General features: G+C 48.0%; 1 protein-coding gene across 1 annotated transcript in view; it reads right to left on the reverse strand.

Annotated features, from left to right (window-relative positions):
• ALAD (aminolevulinate dehydratase) overlaps nucleotides 1-18,553 on the reverse strand; it is a 152,051-nt gene extending 133,498 nt beyond the window's left edge. The window contains exon 1 of the mRNA XM_085610671.1: nucleotides 18,424-18,553. The gene's annotated coding sequence lies outside the window, so the exon portion shown is untranslated. The remainder of the gene's footprint in view (nucleotides 1-18,423) is intronic.
• Nucleotides 18,554-18,812: the final 259 nt, after the last annotated feature.

Genomic DNA, 18,812 nt, shown 5'->3' on the forward strand with positions numbered 1-18,812 from the left:
TACTACTCCCCAACTTGATATTACCTGACCAGGCAGGATTTGTGCCTGGTAGGGCGACGTCCCATAACCTGCGCACTTTCTTCTCGATCCTAAACACGGTACATGAAGACCAACCAATGGCCGCCATCTTCCTGGACGCCACGAAGGCTTTTGACTCCTAAGAATGGGATTATGTATTCAAAGTGCTGGAGCGTATGGGGTTTCCAATCATATTTATCTCCTGGATCAGACTATTATATGCATCTCCTGGGGCCAAAGTACTGATAAACGGCAGGCTTTCCTCTGCATTTCCCCATTACCAGAGGCACCAGACAGGGTTGCCGCCTGTCACCGCTGCTGTTCGCTATAGCTACAGAGCCACTTGCGGCAAAATTGAGGCAACATCATAAAGATAAGGCGCTGAGGTGTTTCCAGAGGCAAATATTAATATCTATGTACGCAGACGATATCACTTTATATATACGTGACCCCAGAGATAATCTAAATCCGATTCTTAGAGAATTTATCCGATTCGGCAGGCTTTCAGGAGTCCAGATCAACTGGAGCAAGTCTTGTTTTTTCCCCCTCACGGCATCTACTGAGCGGTTTGTGCTGGAGTACCCCCTCGCCTGGTGCGAGGGGGATTTTAAGTATTTAGGCATACACATAGAAAAAGACCGGGATGAGCTCTTGAGGGCCAACTATGGCACGACGATGACCCGTATTACGGATTACATTGCTCGATGGATTACTCTACCCCTCTCCACGGCGGGAAGAACGTCGTTGATTAAAATGGTAATATTGCCGCAGTTGTTATATCTCTTCTTGAACATTCCCTTTTATCCGGGCAGGTTTTTCTTCCGGCAACTACGCACAGAGCTCATTAGACTAGTTTGGGGCGGGAAGTCGCCCCGACTCAAGTGGGAGGTCCTCACAGAGCCATACAATCAAGGCGGGTTTGGCGTCCCCGATTTTGAGCTGTACTATCAAGCGGCTCAGGCACATTATGCCTATTTCTGGATACGGCAACCTAGATACATGCCCCAACTAGCGGCCGAACACTGGCTGGCACACCCGATCCCCATAGAAGGCGCACTGTATATTCCAGCGCGGGGAAGAGATAAAACGCCCACAACGGTGGTAAGTACGGTGACTGCATGGAACCGACTGACTGCCAAATTAGGGATTAGTATGTTGTATGCGCCTCTCTTGCCCCTTGTTTACCATCCGAGCATGCCCCTGTTACAGGAAGCAGGGTTTCGGAAATTACTTCATACTATCCACGTCACGACGTGGGGGGGACTTTTATCATGCTGGCACATTCCGAACTATGGAACAATTGTATGAAGGCATACAACCTTCTCCCCTTGACGTTTTTCTGTACATCAGGCTCCGACAAGGGATTAAGGCGCTCACACCTGACTTTCCGCAAAAACCCCCGGATGTGGCACCGTTACAACGCATCCTCCAAGACGAAGCCCCTGCCAAGTTAGTCTCTAAAATGTACAGATCGGTCCACTCGTTAATAGACACCCCACCTCTGGCGGCTAGGGCAAAATGGGACCTGGAACTGCAGGCCCCACTGACGGATAAACAATGGGAGTTCTGCCTACAACAAACGGAACGCATCTCCTCCAGTAGTAGATTTAGAATCATACACTATAAATACATCCATAGACTATTACACCCCGGCTCGGATGTGCAGATACCAACTTCGTGACGACAAGTGCGACAGATGTCATGCCCCTGGGGCGGATTTTCTTCACCTAGCGTGGGCGTGTGATGAGGTACACCGATATTGGTGCCAGGTATTTGCAGCACTATCTAAAATGATTAACACAGAAGTCGAGCCCTCCCCTATCCTTGCCCACTTGGGATACGTGGAGCCCATGCAAGCTACACACCGCAAATTCATTGTGTTTGCCTTTTTGCTTGCTAAAAGAAGAGTTGCATGTAGATGGGGCAGGGGCAGGGCCCCGTAATTCAAGGATTAGATGCGAGATCTTACCTATTGTCAGGAACAAATCAGTACATATTCTGAACTTTTACCGATAGCATCACGACTCACAGATGTCTGGGCTCCATTACATTGCTACTTATTAGGGAGGGAGAATGCCACTGAGGACAGGACATCCACATAGGTACATGCTGGAGAATCCCTCACGAAATACTAAGAGTCAGGTAAATGAAAACGCTGCCCTCGAGTTATTGATGTATAGACACTGCATATTGAAGGTCTCTCCCCTTGTGAATACTATATTGCAGAAATATGTTATTGGTACATAGGGGACTAGGAGAGGGGCTCCTCTAGGTAGAGAATAGCCGCTAGAAGACTCTATAAGAAACCACACGATTGATGCACAGTAATGCTATGATGCTGATATTTGCACTGCAATTGCCTGTTTTTTCCCTACCTCCATTGTGTTGACTATGAATGAAACGTGTACACATTGATGCACCTTTGCTTATTGATGTATGTTCGCTCAAAATTTCAAAAATAAAGGTTTAAAAAAAAAAAAAAAACTAATGGTGTCCACTTTATGCAGCCTATAATTTTGAAAGAGTTAAATATAAATACATCAAGCGTGTGTGCACGGATACTTAAATGCAATACTTGCAGAAATACTACTCGAGGGTACAATGTTCCACCGGTGCACGGCAAGAAGTGGTTTCTCTAACCCAGAAGGGAAATGCTCGCTCGAAACAAGAAAATGGAACTTGAGTACTTTCCATGACATGGGTTAATAAGGCCTCAGTTCATGGTTGGGAAAAAAAACTAAGACCAGACAGTGAAAAAAGCATTTGAATATATAACCTTACACTACCGACACAAACACCGCTTTTCTTGAAAAGAAATGGTGTAAGCCCAGGGCAGACATTATCTGCTCTTCATTCAAACAGGCGGCTTCACAATAGGGTCTATGGGCGGACAGGGCAGTCCGGGGCAGATTGAAGAGGAGGCTGCCTGGGCAGATGACGGAAAAACGTGGCAGAATAACACGTGGCAGATTACATAACGATGTGCACTGGTTACACACCAGGTTGATACACGGAGTACTTTTGATAGTACCATCTGCTGGTGGCAGCATCTAAGTCAATAGGCCATGTAAAAATACATGGTGGCATATTCTGCTGTGTTGATTGTATTTGTTTATTGATCAGTTGAAACATTTCACAATAAATTAGGTTAAGCTGCCATCATGCATATTATTTGTAAACGCAGCGTTACTTTCGGCGCAAGGACATGCTCGGGTAGGGACACACTCTTGCATGACATGGGGCAGCGCATGCACACTATGTGCAGTCATACGAATTCTGTACCATTGGAATCCTTCGCTGCATTATTTTGAGAGGGAGATGTGGTCGGGTGGATAGGCTGCGGATTTCGAACATGAGGATATGGTTTCTTTTCTCTTTACACTTGACTGAAAACTGTATCACTCTAGGAACCTGTTTCTGACTGGGATATCTGAAATGCAAGGCAAATGTAAGAATCTGAAATTTAAATATATGTATATATAGTTAAAACGTGTACAATCCCCATTTGATGTTCTTTGCTTTATATTGTCTACCACCCACACAGCAACGCACAGCGCTCATCGCTCTCCAGCCAGGTTCATGCACCAAATACCCAAAAATATACATAAAAGTTTCAAAGATTTTGCCTGAAATCAGTGCAACCGCAGTTTTGTGCACGCAAACCTATAAACACTCGTTTTGCAAACGAAACATTGTTTTGAACACAACAAATTAGCACATCCACCTTGCGGGAGGTGATTAGTGGCAGAGCAAGCACGTGTGTATCGAGACGGCAACATGGCGGACCCCGAAACAGAGGAGTTTAACAGTGATGATGAGTCTCCCGAGCAGGTCACTTTCCAACAGGGCCGGGAGGAGGTGGCGGAGAATCTGAAGAAAACGAAACAAGCTCTGCAGAGGGAGAAGGCACTGTTAAAGGAAAAAAGAAGACGGAGAGAAGAGCTACTGGTTCTCAGACAGTATAAAATAGACTGCATAGTCCTCGTTGCTAAAACTGTCCTATTTATTCGAACTGGCGAAGTTGAAATATGTCTGAATGTTTAATAAAGGACTTAAGCCACTGTACACAGTAAATAAACATAAATAAAACAAATTACCGTTATGGAAGCGGGAGAGCGTGTCATCCCGGGTCCGGTTGAAATTCACCGCACACACCCACAAAAAAGCATTGACCGAGCGCGAAAGTGAAAGCAGCGCGACGCGGCGGGGGAGGGGCGGAGGAGAGTGAAAGCAATCAAGTGAGAGGAAAGACAGATGGCGCCTCATCTGGCGCTGAAAGCTGGCGGTTGCGCGAGTGCACGTGCGCGTGAACGCAAGCGCTAGGCCAGCCAAAGCAGTTTGTGGTAGCACTTTTTAAAGCCCCTACTAAATGTCTCGCAGAGCAGCACATGCGCTGGTTCCAGCGAAACATAAAAAAACAGGGAATAACCTTAATGATCTCAATAACTTCAAGCCTATCACCAACCTCCCGTTCCTAGCCAAAACAATGGAGATATGCATCCTTCTACAACTCAACCAACATATAGAGGAATTCAACCTCCTGGACACCTTCCAGTCAAGATTCAGGAAAGGTTGCAGCACAGAAACTGCTGTGCTCAATATCTCAGATGATATTCGAAGATCCCTGGATGAAGGTGATGCAAGCCTCTTAATCGTACTTCACTTAGCAGAATTTGATACTATAAATCACCCAGCATTAATCGAGACACTCAAGAACCGCAGTGGTATCAATGGCACAGTCCTTAGCTGGTTCTCATCGTACCTTCAACATCGCTCACAACAAATAAAAATCAACAACTGTTTCTCACAACCAACACTAGCTCCTCAAGGTGTACCCAAAGGCTCAATTATCTCCCTATCCCTTTTCAATCATTTCATGGAGTCCCTTACTGTTATCCTGAACCAAGCAGGGGTCAAATATCACCTATGTGCTGATGACACTCAACTTTACTACAATATTAAAATCACCAAATGACATAATACATCTGAACGAAACACTACTCAAGATACAAACTTGGCTTTTCAACAACCACCACTTAAAGTTGAACCCCAACAAAACTGAACTACTACTTTTCTCCCCCAAAAAAACAATCCACTACCAATACAAGATTGGCTCATGAACCTGGATACCCTAAATTGTTCTCTTGCACTATCCAACAAAAACTAAAGTCCTTGGGAATCAGTCTGGACAAAAGCTTTTCTTTGAAGGACCACATCAACAACTCTGCCAAAGTAGCGCTGTACACTCTTAAACATCTCAAGAAAATCAAACCTTTTATTCCTTCCAATGATTTTAAGACAGTAGTGCAGTCTCTAGACCTCTAAAAATTGGATTATGGCAAAGCCCTCCTCACAGAAACTCCGAAATCCACCGTACCCCCCTTACAACAGTTCTCAACACAGCTGCCCGGCTACTAACAGGTTTTAAACGTCAGCACATCTCTCCGGCCCTCAAGAACCTCCATTGGCTATCCACCGAAGGACGATGCCCCTACAGAACTGCTTGCATTACACATAAAGCCTTGCACACTCACACCCAATCTACCTTGGTTCCAAACTTTCCAAAGCAGGAACAGCCAGAGCTCTGAGAAGCTCCAACTAACTTCTTCTCATTCCTCCCAAACTGAAAAAGAAATCTTCAAAGACTCGCTCTCTCTGGACAAGCTCCTAGGATCTGAAACTCACTCCCTAGAGATCTGTGCTGCAACCCATCCTTTTCATGCTTCAAACAGGACCTTAAATACCTACTGCTAACAGATTGTTTGGGTGTTAAAGAATTTGAGTTATGTCCCCAAAGATCACTTGACTGCACAAAGCTTTTCTTGGTCTGTAGTATATATGTATTTACTTCAATTGAACGATCTTCATCATATGTAAAGCACTCTGATACCTTTGGGTCTAGCTAGCGCTATATAAAACCTTTAAATAATAAAAAATAATAATAATTTGTAGGCAGAGTAACCTTGTCATATTGTGACTGGGCCGTTTCATGACGGAAACAGAACAACAAAATGACACTGGCTGAGATATGTAGTTGGGGCCCATTATGCCTGGGATAAGGGGTATCGAGAGACAATCATGGCATTGCTATGTTATTTTAAGGGTTTTGTAGAGGACTTGGTTACTCTTTTTGCTAAGCTCTAATCTCTGCCCGAGTAGGTATTGCGAGAGGTAACTGCTGGTATTGTTCTGTAATTTTACCACAAGAACTACGCGACTGTTGGTAATTATGCGCTATACAAATGGCATTTAACGTAATATAACATATTTGGGGTGTCCCTGCACTAGGCTTCAAGGCCATCAGGTTCCACATTGAATCAGGACATTTATTGTCTAAAAAAACTCTTTAAGTTTTTTTCAGAAAGTGGTTTCAGAGCATTCTAATCTCAACTCAAAAGAGAGGGAGTTCCACAGTTTTGCTGTCAAATAACTAATGGAGTGATGACCCAGCCGTGATTATTTTATCTTGGTGATTACGGTTAGTGCTGCCCCTGAGGACCAAATGGCTGGTACCATTTAATCAGGGAAAAGAGGTAGCGAGGACCACTCTGGTGCAGAATTGTGTGACTGAAGCAAAGAGCTTTAAAAGAGACTCTTTCCCTAATAGGAAGCCAATGGAGTTTAGAAAGGGGACCGCCCATGTGGGGAGTATTTATGAATATTTAGCAGCATCCGAGCGGCAGCATTCTGGATCTGCTGAAGTTTCTCCAGTCTGTTGCCACAAGGGAAAGGGCACTGCAATAATCCAGCCTGGAAACTCAGAGGACCTGAACTACTGTCTTCCTTGCCAGTCCAGGAAAGTGCCCCAGAATTTTGCGTAGTATTTTTAGAATGCCAAAGCATGTTCCAGCCAGAGCCTTTATCTGGCTGTCACAAGACAAGGTAAGGTCAAATACAAAGCCAATATTTTTTACTTTAAGCTTAGGCATCAGTGTACGACCGAGATTGTCTAGTCATCACGCCAAGGACCAAATCGAGGGTTGTTTCCCCACAACCAGGACTTCCGTTTTATCAGCGTTTAGTTTCAGGCAGCTGGTGCCTGGCATATGAAGAATACCAGAGGCACATATTGGGCACAGACTGGCATATTTTGGGGTAGCTGGGAGTGGTGAAACATGACCTTAACGGCCGTATGAAGTGGGTATATAGAATAATTCAAAGTAATGATCTCCTGTCTGAGCTAATAAAGTCTGTGTACGCAGAAGGCCGGCTCTGCTTTCCAAAGCCCGAGGTTGTGAGAATTCTGTAATTCCTAATTGTTCAGTTGTTAGAACCTTTCCCGAGCATAACAGTGTGTCTGCAAGCAGGTGCGTCTCCCTGCATGCACTTAAGAAGGTGCCACAGTTAAGCATGCCCATGATGGAGGGATATTGTCAATGCCAAATGACAAAATCTTTAATGTGCAATTGCAGGCGTGGGTGATTGATTAATTGTGTCCCTGCAGCAGATTATGACCAGTTTGTTAGGAGGAACCACTTAGCATGGCAGTCTAGCAATTCTCGGCTTCTTCCAAGTACCACCAAGGGGAGAATGAAGTTGTCAAGGTAAAATTGTTTCTGGAGGGCTTTAGCCTTTAAGGGACAGGGCCTTACTAAGGGAGTTGACAGCATGAGACAGACTCAAGCAGTAGGTAAGGAGAATCCCTGGGGCTTCAGTGGTCACACATGGCCTATGCAGTGAAAGCCTGATTGGAAGTGGAGAAACATATTTGGAGCCAGGATCCCAAAGACTCCTACCAAGACACTAAGGGCCAGATGTATCAAAGGGTTTTACCCATTCTGTGTCGATGGGAAAATGCGTTCGTACATATGGAGTGAGTAATGCATGGTGGATCTTCACTATAGAGTTGCCAACTAGTTCGAGAAAGGAGGGGATTAAGTGGAACGTGTGTGCTTCATCTAGGGATAGGGGCTATCAATCAATCAATCATTGGCATTTATAAAGCGCGCAACTCACCCATAAGGGTCTCAAGGCGCTAGGGGGGAGGGGGTTATTGATATCACTAATCTTGCGTACAGCTGGGAATGTGCAGCTGTTCTTAAAGAAGTGGTGCAGTCTTGCATGAATCTGGGGAGACCCATAAGGGGTTCCCGTGCACAAACTCTAGAGACCACTTCACTCTTTGCCGGTCTGTCTCTCCCTAGGGACGATAAGAGGCCCCTTAGAAATAACTGGGAGTATAAAGGTGTCAGTCTCAAACAAAAGGATGCCACCAATAGCCTCAGTGTTATAAAACATAGGGCTACTGAGATCTGATATAAAAGAAGTGTGTGTGGAAACTCATGAAATGTTAAAAGCCAAAAAAAACGGCCAAAAGCTGTGGCCATCTTCAGTAAATATACTACGGTTCTCAATAATCCCAAATTTAAGCTCCCATATCCCATTTAAAATAAAGACAAGAGTATGGCACATTGCTTTCTGAGTAGCGACCTCAATTCTACAGGTACAGCTTGGCCGGAATGAGCCAGGTGAAGGCACTACTGTAAGGTAGGAAGTCTTCAAACTTTTTTGCTCCGAGCCCCCCTCTGAGCATAATGTTTTGAAATCGTGACCCCTCTTCCAAAACTTTATGGCAAGAATAGGAGGAACAGGTAGGCCAGAGCTGAGTACGGGGAGCAGGCTTAGAAGGTCATTTCAGAGGTACTTTTTCCTGTAGCTCATCATACTGCACACTAAACATGAGACACGCGAGCAACAAAACAGGAAATTGACCGAAAACACTGTGGCCTATAATTGGGGTGTTGTGAGCCCTCAGACTTTTAGGTCCTAATGCAACTGCACCTGCTGCTAATAATAGCTGTGGCCCTAAGTAGCAGGCTGTCTTTTCTGCCCCTTTCACCCCTTCCCCACCATGTCTGGCCATCACTCCAATCTTGAAATAGACTTTCTATCTCGGTCAGAAAAAACATGTTCTACCACCTGGGTGCTGTCAGCTCTAACAATAGCTAGGAAAATGAGGGGCTTTAGGTGGTCCTTAACACCACTCTGCCCCAGTGCCACTGCACCACTATTGATAACTCAATTCCGGTCTCCTACGCCCGCTCCACTGGGCCTTCACTCCTAAGCAGGCTGTGGGACCCTTTGTGTAAAAAAATAAATAAATAAATAAATAAATAAAATAAGAACGAACGAGAAAAAGCCACCCACATATTGCCACACTGCACCTGCAGCTCTTATGGTCCCAAAAAAAAAAAAAAAAAAATAGGGGGGGGGGGGGGGGGGGGCCCTCTATCCACCCCATCTGTTTGAGGAAGCCGTCTCTGTCCCACATAGAGTCCCTACTCCTGGCCCATTTCTTGGACGCTATCCAAGGATCTCACTCATTTTCTGTTTCTAATGGACCATTACTCAGAGGCGCCAGGGGTCCAGACAATGAGGTCTCTGCATCTGTACAATACCTTGCTGTCCCCCTCCTGGCACCCTCTCCACTCACCTGAAAGGACATCTCAAAGTAAACAGAGGTTGAAGTGGGCAAGGTCAATGAGGACCAACATGCCCATGATATTCTAACTTTTACATAAAAACTTCTCATATATTTTGTTAACAATCAATCACCTCATAACAGTTAACGTGGACCTTAAGGGGCCTCAGAGTAAAAGTGAAGGTAGGACGGGGTCAGTAGGGGCAGAGGGTACTGCTGTGCTGTGAAGCCCAGGGAAGGGACAGAGAGCTACAGAAGAAACAGACCATCTCACTATGGTGCATGCTACATGGAATTAATGTAAGTGTGTGCAGCTGGTTAATCATGAAATGTAAATGGTGTTTGGGAGCCAGTTCAGGACTTAATTGATGGAGTTACGTCAGGCTTCATGGTGACAAAGATTTATTCTTTTTGAGAGGTATTTTAAGAGTGATATCAGCTGAATTCTGGAAAGTGTACTTTTAATAGACAAACGCATGCACTAGGTACAGCATATTTACTTATTAAAATATATACTTTAAAAGCACTTGTTTTTATCATAAACGTTAAATACTTTTTCAGCAGACTAACCTATATCGTGTGCAATACAATTTTAAATTAATGACTTGCATATTCAGGGTGCTTTCTGATACGTTTGTACCTCGCAGCACTATAAATATGCACGACTATTCACCAATGCCCCGATTAGGATACAGTTCTATGACACTGAGCAGAGGGCATGTCCAACTGATTAGTTTAACTTGCATTTATTTTTCATTTAAGGTGTGTGCATTATTTTATTTGCAGACCCTTGTAGATGAAAAAACAAGACACTAAAAGAATATTCAGTTGTTTTTAGCCTTGATTTTGCCCCTGCCACCACATCACTTAAGGTCACAATTCCCACACTATTTGTAAGCACTTCAACTGCTGCATGTAAATTAAGACAGCCTGGAAATGTGCCAAATAAACATGCTTCCAGACCATCTTCAATTACAAGTACTTGTTTAGGCATTTGTCTCTCCTGGGACTAAAGACTCCGGGGGGGAGGGAGGAGGGGGGGGGGAGAGAGTTCTAGGTGCTTCTTGCAGTTTTAAGATCTCTTCTCCAAGGTGTGATACTCATTCATTTTCATTCTCTCTCCCTCTTTACCTGAGCTTGAGAGGCAGATATACAAACCCTCGCCAGTTTTTGGCTAGACAGGCAGTTGCCAAATACCACACAGGTCACAAGCAACTGCATTATCCATCCTGGCAGATTTTCAAATACAGCATTTGAAAAACTACTTACAGGTTACTTAGAAATCAAAGTGCAAAGATGAGGTGAAAATGAAGCTGGCATCAAGAAGAGGGTGTGTTTCTGCATGCACTTTATATTTTAGTAGTCAAAAATGTATGTTCAGACTTTTGCACCTACTGCGAGTGTGTCAATTATGGCTTTTTCCAACTTTTTGGACAGGCAATTCCCAACGGATTGAAATTAATTGACTAACCAAAAGAAGAGCATATACAATTTTTGTTCATCTTCCAGTAGTCATTAATGTAAACACAGCCATTAAAGCAAACACTGGGGAAAATGCAATTGTGGCCTATTTTTGCCTAACCCACCCAGGTAGAAATGAAAGCGCAAGATTGAAGTGAGGCAAAATGCTTTTTAATTTTAGGTCTGGCCCTTAAAACAGCCTTAGCTGCGTCACCAGACTTTGTTATCCAAAACATTCCTAAAAAAATATACCCATATAAAGGGAGTTTTGGTCAGCAGACTTAATCTACTGGTCGGTAAAATTGTTATTCACCATTTTGCTTCTGTCCATCATAGCATATAGCATGGGGCAATGGGTCACCCCACTTCACCAGCTGGCTTTTGTCACTGAGTTACTGCAAAAAGCTTCTGCACATTGTCCAAATCTGCAAAAAATAGTTACTTTCTCACGTGACAAAGCTCTTTCAAAGTGCGCTTTTTACATTTTAATTTTGTGTTTAACCTTCAAAAAAATCTATTTTGCTTGTATTTCAAGTGCCTGGTTAGAGGGCGATTCACTTCCCGTGCCCTTTTTTATGTAAACATATTCTCAAAATATTATTATGCACACCCTCTAACATCTAAAGCAGCTCCCTGCAAAATATTTGGAGCAACCAGACAACAGCAACCCCAACACTTGGGCACACATTCAACTTGGCTCAAAATCAACAATGGACTGATGACAGTTTAGTGAGTTATGCATTCGCTGCTGTGGTCTATATACAACCTGCAGGTCATGGGTTCAAATCCATGCACAGGGGAAATTTAGCTTTTTAATCTTACAACGAGAAAAAAAAATAAGTACCTAAATACTTTGAGAATGGCAATTGCAAATGGCAATTGCTGCAACCACAAAATCAAAATTACATCGAATACTTCCAAGTTGGATAATAGTAATCACCTTTTGTTAAATAAGCCGCTACAAAATAACAAGGTAGTATAATGAATTTCAGCGCTACATAAATCAAGCTAATTAAAGCATATCCTCATCTTGGTGCACACGGTCTGTTGTCCCCAGTTGCATGCCTTACCAGTATAAACCAAAGCCAAAAATGCCAACAGTTAAATTAAACAAAGTACGGCAAGCTGTGGGAAGCGAGTCAGGAAAGAAACCTTTCTGACAGCTCATTCCTCCGATTTCCCTGAGACCGCAGAGACTCATCTATTTCATCCGCAGGAAGACCTTGTTATTTACTGAAAACCGCCTTGAAAAAGCCCAAGGCCAATGGGCCACTAGGGCGAAACACGTGTCGGCTTGTTGCTTTTCCTCTCACAATTTATACCTGTTTTGTCTGTCAGAAATAAAAACAACACAAGTAATTTCATTCTGAGCAATGCTCTTGATGTTGATTATCCACTGACGTGGACCAATTAAGAAGGCATCACCCTCCACCGTTTCCTAACAAAATAACAAGGTAGTATAATGAATTTCAGCGCTACATAAATCAAGCTAATTAAAGCATATCCTCATCTTGGTGCACACGGTCTGTTGTCCCCAGTTGCATGCCTTACCAGTATAAACCAAAGCCAAAAATGCCAACAGTTAAATTAAACAAAGTACGGCAAGCTGTGGGAAGCGAGTCAGGAAAAAAATAACTCCGTGCATACCTCGGCATCCATGTAAACCGCCTAAACTTCTGCCAACAGCACAAATATCTCCATCAACGTGTTACAAAGCACCTTTGCCGCTGACCGCGGCCCCCGCAGGGGGCCACTCGGCGGTCGGCGCCTTAGTGGCCCCGGGGCCCCGGTCACCCCTCCCCACTCCCTCCTTCGGGGGGGGCGGGGGCAGGGATCCTGACTGTTGCCCCCCTCCGTGTCGGGGGCCGGAAGTGACGCGCAATGCGCGTCACTTCCGGGCCCAGGTGTGAGGGGAAGGCTATTTAGCCTTCCCCCACCCTCACTGGCGACCTCTTTGTCGCCCACCTCGCCTTTGACCTCGCCGCATCGGTCCGTCGTCTTCGCCTCGCGGGTCCCGCCGCCACCATTTTAGTACTTAGTACATTCGTCCGCTTTCGGTGACTGGAGGATTATTAATTGGCGACAGAGAGACGCGAGCCAAACATCATCCGTATTCGGGGCTCGGACGGGAATAAGAGAGAACAACTGCTAAGTGATGGACAGCCAAGGATTATCCCCCCCCCTTTTCACACCAGGGACACAGGTTGAGGAGTCCGTGCCGGACACTTCGGAGGAAGCCCGGATTGCCGCATTCTTGGAGCTGACGAGGGCCAAGGGTTTAGCTTGGGCGACTGAACTATTGAAAGCCAGTACCCCCCCAGACTCTGGGATATCGATGGACGGTCCGGCTACGGATAAGGATGTAGGGGAGGTTGCGGGCCCGTCACGGTCGAAAAGAAACCGCCGCCCCACGAGCAAAGACTTTCCGGTTGAGCAACCACCGGCTCGAAATAGAGCGGCCCCTCTTCACAGGGCCTCAGCGACCCCCCAGGCGGCGGTTAGCTTGGGGACGGGGACGCACAACGTACTGCCTTGCCCGCCCCAGGCGACATTTGCCTCAGCAGAGGATCTGGGTAAGCTTTCAGACACTTTAAAAGACTTCATGGCTGAGGTCAGATCCGGTCTTCTGCTTGCCAGGTCACCCCTAGGGGTCGGCCCGTCCGCTCCACCGCCGCCGAGTGTGACCCCGGCGCCGGGGGGCTTCACGCAGGTCTGGGGTCAGCCGCCGGCTGCATTGGAACCTCCTCCGCGGCCCCCACCCCCAGCTGCTGCTGTGGCCGAGAGCGCGGCAAGTGCGGTCGATCCTGCAGTAGTGGTTCCCCCGGTGGTACCGACGCCGGCACCAACACTAGCCGTAGCACCTAAGCCTCTAGTTACCACGGCCCCGCTAGTATCGGGCCGCTGTTCACTCGCTTGGATGGTCCCTTTAGTGGCCAAAGAAGGGATTTGGCGCAGGGAATTTATCGATATCTTCACCCTTCTCATGCATGGGGCGGAGGGGGTAGATACCAGGAGGATGGGCAACAAGGAAGAGGACAAGAGGGTGCGGTATCATTTATATCCCACCAAAAATATTGTGACTTGGGGTCAGGCCTTTGCCATTTTTGCGGCAGTAATAGTGGAGAAATTCCCAGATGAAGGGCCAGGTCTCTTCCACTATGCAAGCGTGATTACAGAAGAGGCTGCTAAGGGTGGGGGCATGGGATGGTACCACTACGACTGTGACTTCCGTAGACAAAGAGCAATCTGCCCAGATCTTGAGTGGGACCAGTTGGAGGTCCGTTTATGGGTAAAACACATGGGCAAGCATACTGAGGGGTCTACGACGAAGTCAGGTACAGAGAGCGGTGTAAAGAGCAAAGAGAAAGAGGATAAACAGGAGAGGAAATGGCAGAACAGGAAGTCCTTTCGGGGCGGTCGTGGGGGGGGTCGCAGGCCTGGCTTTCGGGCACGGTCTTCTGGGACCTGCAGGCTCTTTAATGCAGGGTTCTGCTCCTGGGACAAAACATGCCGTTTCTCACACAATTGCAGTGTGTGCGGGGCACCCCATGCCGCCACCGTATGCTCCAAGCGCGACACTTGACCGCTGGTATAAAAAAGAAACATCACTGGGTCAAGCTGGGGACAGGTCTGAAGCAGGATCTGGTGGTATGGAGCGAATTCCTAGCCTGCTTTAATGGGACGGTTATTTGGAAGCAGCCCTGGATTGATAGTCAGGAACTTTGTCTTTTCACAGATGCCTCAGGCAGGGAAGGTTTCGGGGCTATCTTGGGCGAGGAATGGTGCGCGCAGGGATGGCCCAATGTTTGGCGCAGGCATAGGATCACCAAAAATGTGACTGTTCTGGAGCTCTTCCCGATTGTTGTTGCACTACACCTATGGCCGGCGGCGTTGTCAGATAGGAAGGTGGTATTTTGGTCTGACAACATGGCGGTTGTTCAGGCAATTAACAACCAGTCCGCTAGGTGCCGGCTGGTGCTGTGCTTACTAAGGGAGTTGGTCCGGGCATGCCTGCGCATCAATGTCGAGTTTAAAGCCAGGCACATTGAGGGTATTCAAAATGTGGCAGCTGACGCTCTTTCTCGTTTTCAGTGGCTCCGATTCAGGGAGGCCTGGCCGCGGGCGAGAGCGCAGATGACCCCATTCCCGGACCATCTATGGAAGATCCTGCAGTGGGACTGAGCCTGAAGGAGATGGGAGAAAGAGCTCTGGCCCCAGGTACCAGAAAGCGTTACAGCGCCCACATGGCAACATTCAGAGCAACTTCTGTAGCGCTGGGTACTTCAGGGGCTGCGTTGGTGTCCCAGGTCCGAGCATTTCTGGTGTGGGCTAGGGGACAGGGGAAAAGCCGTTCATGGGTAGGCAGCCACTTGGCGGCCGTAAGCCACGACACCAAGTTGTCTGGCGGGGCGGATCCCACTAACTCCTATCCCATCCGGGCCGCCTTGAAGGGCTGGGCTAGGGAGGAGCCCAGGGCCCCTGATAATCGGGCCCCCATTGATTTCGAAATCCTGAAAGGCATGCTAGGGGCTCTCGAGCTAGTCACCTACTCTCATTACGAGGCCACGCTGTTTTCAGCCACGTTCTGCTTAGCATTTTTTGGGGCATTCAGAGTCAGCGAGTTAGTGGCTAGGTCCAAGGTCGACTTTTCAGGGGATGCGCTGGCAATTTCAGATGTGTCCATTTCCGGGTCACTGACCATTCATTTACGCAAGTCCAAGACTGACCAGGCGGGGCGGGGGATCAGGGTGGTTCTTCAGCCCCTAGGTGACCCCAGGTTCTGCCCAGTACAATGGGTAAAGGCGTTGTTGGAGTACAGACCGCCCGGCCCTGGTTATCTTCTGTTGCATTCAAATGGTACCCCCGTAACTAGATACCAGTTCGAGCAGGTAATCAGGGCCAGCTTAGCCAAGGCGGGGCTCGCCCGGCCGGACAGAAGGTATTCCAGCCACTCCTTCCGCATTGGCGCTGCCACCGCCGCTCACCTGGCGGGATTAGAGGCCGCTCAGGTGAAGAAATTGGGGCGTTGGGAATCTGATTGCTATAAGATATATGTTCGCCCGTGAGGCAGCTTTTAGTAATGTGTTTGTGATTTTATAGTGTGTATCGTTGAAATCACCCTTTCTGATTAAATAACTTGTGTGTACACCATGTCTCCTCTTTATTAGGACGAGTGGTGTGGGTGATCGGGCATTCATTTGTCGCCCGGGCGGCCCAATGGGCATCGCACCGGAATTGGATGCGACACTTCCCTCAGACTGAAGTGGAATGGATGGGGGTGCCGGGGATGAGATGGTTCGAACTCAGGAATAAGATCGAGCAGAGACTAAGAGCACACGGGTCCACCTTGCCCCACCTGTTGGTGATACACCTGGGTGGAAACGACCTTGTTACCCTAGGGAGACGATTGCTGTTATTAGCCATGAAAAGAGACTTAGGGGAAATCTGCAAGCGTCTGGGCGAGTGTGAGATCGTGTGGTCGGAGATCATCCCCCGCAGGTCTTGGCGGGGAGCTAAATCCTTAGAAGCGGTAGAGCACTCCAGGAGGCGCATTAATGGAGCAATGCGTAAGTTCACATCCCAAAGGGGTTTGGGCTTTATTCGCCATGAGATGATTCGGGGGAATGTAAAGGGGTACTTCGACTTGGATGGAGTACACCTCTCCCAAATAGGCATGGACCTGTTTTTATTGGATTTAAGCGAAGCATTGGTGAATAGAGGGTGCAGGTAAAGAGCTAGGTTGGTGGGGGGCCCTGGCTGCGACGGTTAGCCGCCTCCAGGGCTGTGGCGGAGTTACAGGGCGATCTGGAAGCAGGCCGGTACAAAGGGTACCTCTGCGCGGCACCACGTGGTGCCTGAGCCAAAACGAGGAGCCTCCAGAGAGGTCCCGGAAGCCGGTCGGCGCCCCGCTAGGCCTGCGGGCGGTTGTGGGCCTGAACAACCGGGGGCTTGCTATGCGACGCTCCGCCCCGAGAGGGGGGGTGTGAGTAGAATTTCAACGGCACGTGATCGAAAAAAGAATCACTTGGGGGGCAGCACTTGCGGGTCATTCCCGTGCTGCCCGGCTCATCAGGCGGGGCAGGTGAAGTAGATGGCCGCCTGCCCTTGGATCGCCCGTAAGATAACCCACCTATTACATATCCTGGAATTATGTAATAAATCCTGCAGCATTTGTTACCCACTTACAACTGTTTCTTGTGTCTTCTTTGGGTAACCTAATTTGGGGGGAGGGGGGAAAGCGGGGTGCCCCTGGGGGTACTATGCCGCTGACCGCGGCCCCCGCAGGGGGCCACTCGGCGGTCGGCGCCTTAGTGGCCCCGGGGCCCCGGTCACCCCTCCCCACTCCCTCCTTCGGGGGGGGCGGGGGCAGGGATCCTGACTGTTGCCCCCCTCCGTGTCGGGGGCCGGAAGTGACGCGCAATGCGCGTCACTTCCGGGCCCAGGTGTGAGGGGAAGGCTATTTAGCCTTCCCCCACCCTCACTGGCGACCTCTTTGTCGCCCACCTCGCCTTTTTACCCTCCCTACCGCTTACCCGGCGTAGGTGTGGTGGGGTGGAGTTTTTTGCTGAACGTTTTAATGTTTTCCTTTTCGTTGCAGGCGGAGTTACAGGGCGATCTGGAAGCAGGCCGGTACAAAGGGTACCTCTGCGCGGCACCACGTGGTGCCTGAGCCAAAACGAGGAGCCTCCAGAGAGGTCCCGGAAGCCGGTCGGCGCCCCGCTAGGCCTGCGGGCGGTTGTGGGCCTGAACAACCGGGGGCTTGCTATGCGACGCTCCGCCCCGAGAGGGGGGGTGTGAGTAGAATTTCAACGGCACGTGATCGAAAAAAGAATCACTTGGGGGGCAGCACTTGCGGGTCATTCCCGTGCTGCCCGGCTCATCAGGCGGGGCAGGTGAAGTAGATGGCCGCCTGCCCTTGGATCGCCCGTAAGATAACCCACCTATTACATATCCTGGAATTATGTAATAAATCCTGCAGCATTTGTTACCCACTTACAACTGTTTCTTGTGTCTTCTTTGGGTAACCTAATTTGGGGGGAGGGGGGAAAGCGGGGTGCCCCTGGGGGTACTAAGAAACCTATAACGCCACCCCAATTTCCAGCCACTCTGTACCCAAGCATCCGGCAGCGGGGGGCGGGGGGGGGGGGGGGTTGCATTAGACAACATCTGAGACATCTTAAAGAAAGAGTATTACCGACTAGGAGTAGGGAATATTACCGGTAAGTAACCTGGCTTTCCGGTTGACTTTTACTGAACATAGGAGTGTTTTTAGCAAAGGAAAAATAAAGAAAAAGATCAGAAGCGTCACATATTTTTCAAAAAAGTCTACACACTGCCTCATAAGTACGCAGAGTTTGTAGACATGTTGCAGTCCTGCTTCCATCACGCAATCACCCAGAGTACTACTGCCTTCCGCATCACTGTGGCAAGCTTCCACTGCAATCATTTAGACACGACTCTCTCTATGTGCACTAAATGGAAACTTCGACTGTCCCCCCCTACGTGCATGTAGAATTGCTTACCTTCTCTTTATCCTCCTGACTTCAAACTGCAACTCAGACAGAGACCTTGACCCTGTGAGCACTGAAAAGACTTTCGCCCGAACTCCAGCAGCCACCACGGGCGGCTGAGGCAACGCCCCTTTCACAAAAAGCCAATAGGGTAAAGACTAAAACCGGTTAGAGGAATGACCATTAGCAGTGACGCATCGTCACGTGATTAATGTGGCGCGTCACGTTGTACGCGGCGTGTTAAGTCTACGTGATAGGTTCGAGCGAAGTTGCGGAGAGAAAGGGTGGTTGAGCTGTATGTACTCTGTGCAGAGGGGCCAGAGAGCGCAACAACTATCTTAGTGGAGTTTCTGTAGAGTATGCTCCTTGCTTTTCAGAAAAGGGAGATGATACGGAAAGTC

The sequence above is a fragment of the Triturus cristatus genome, chromosome 1_2 (genome assembly GCF_964204655.1).
Source record: "Triturus cristatus chromosome 1_2, aTriCri1.1, whole genome shotgun sequence".
Lineage (NCBI taxonomy): Eukaryota > Metazoa > Chordata > Amphibia > Caudata > Salamandridae > Triturus > Triturus cristatus.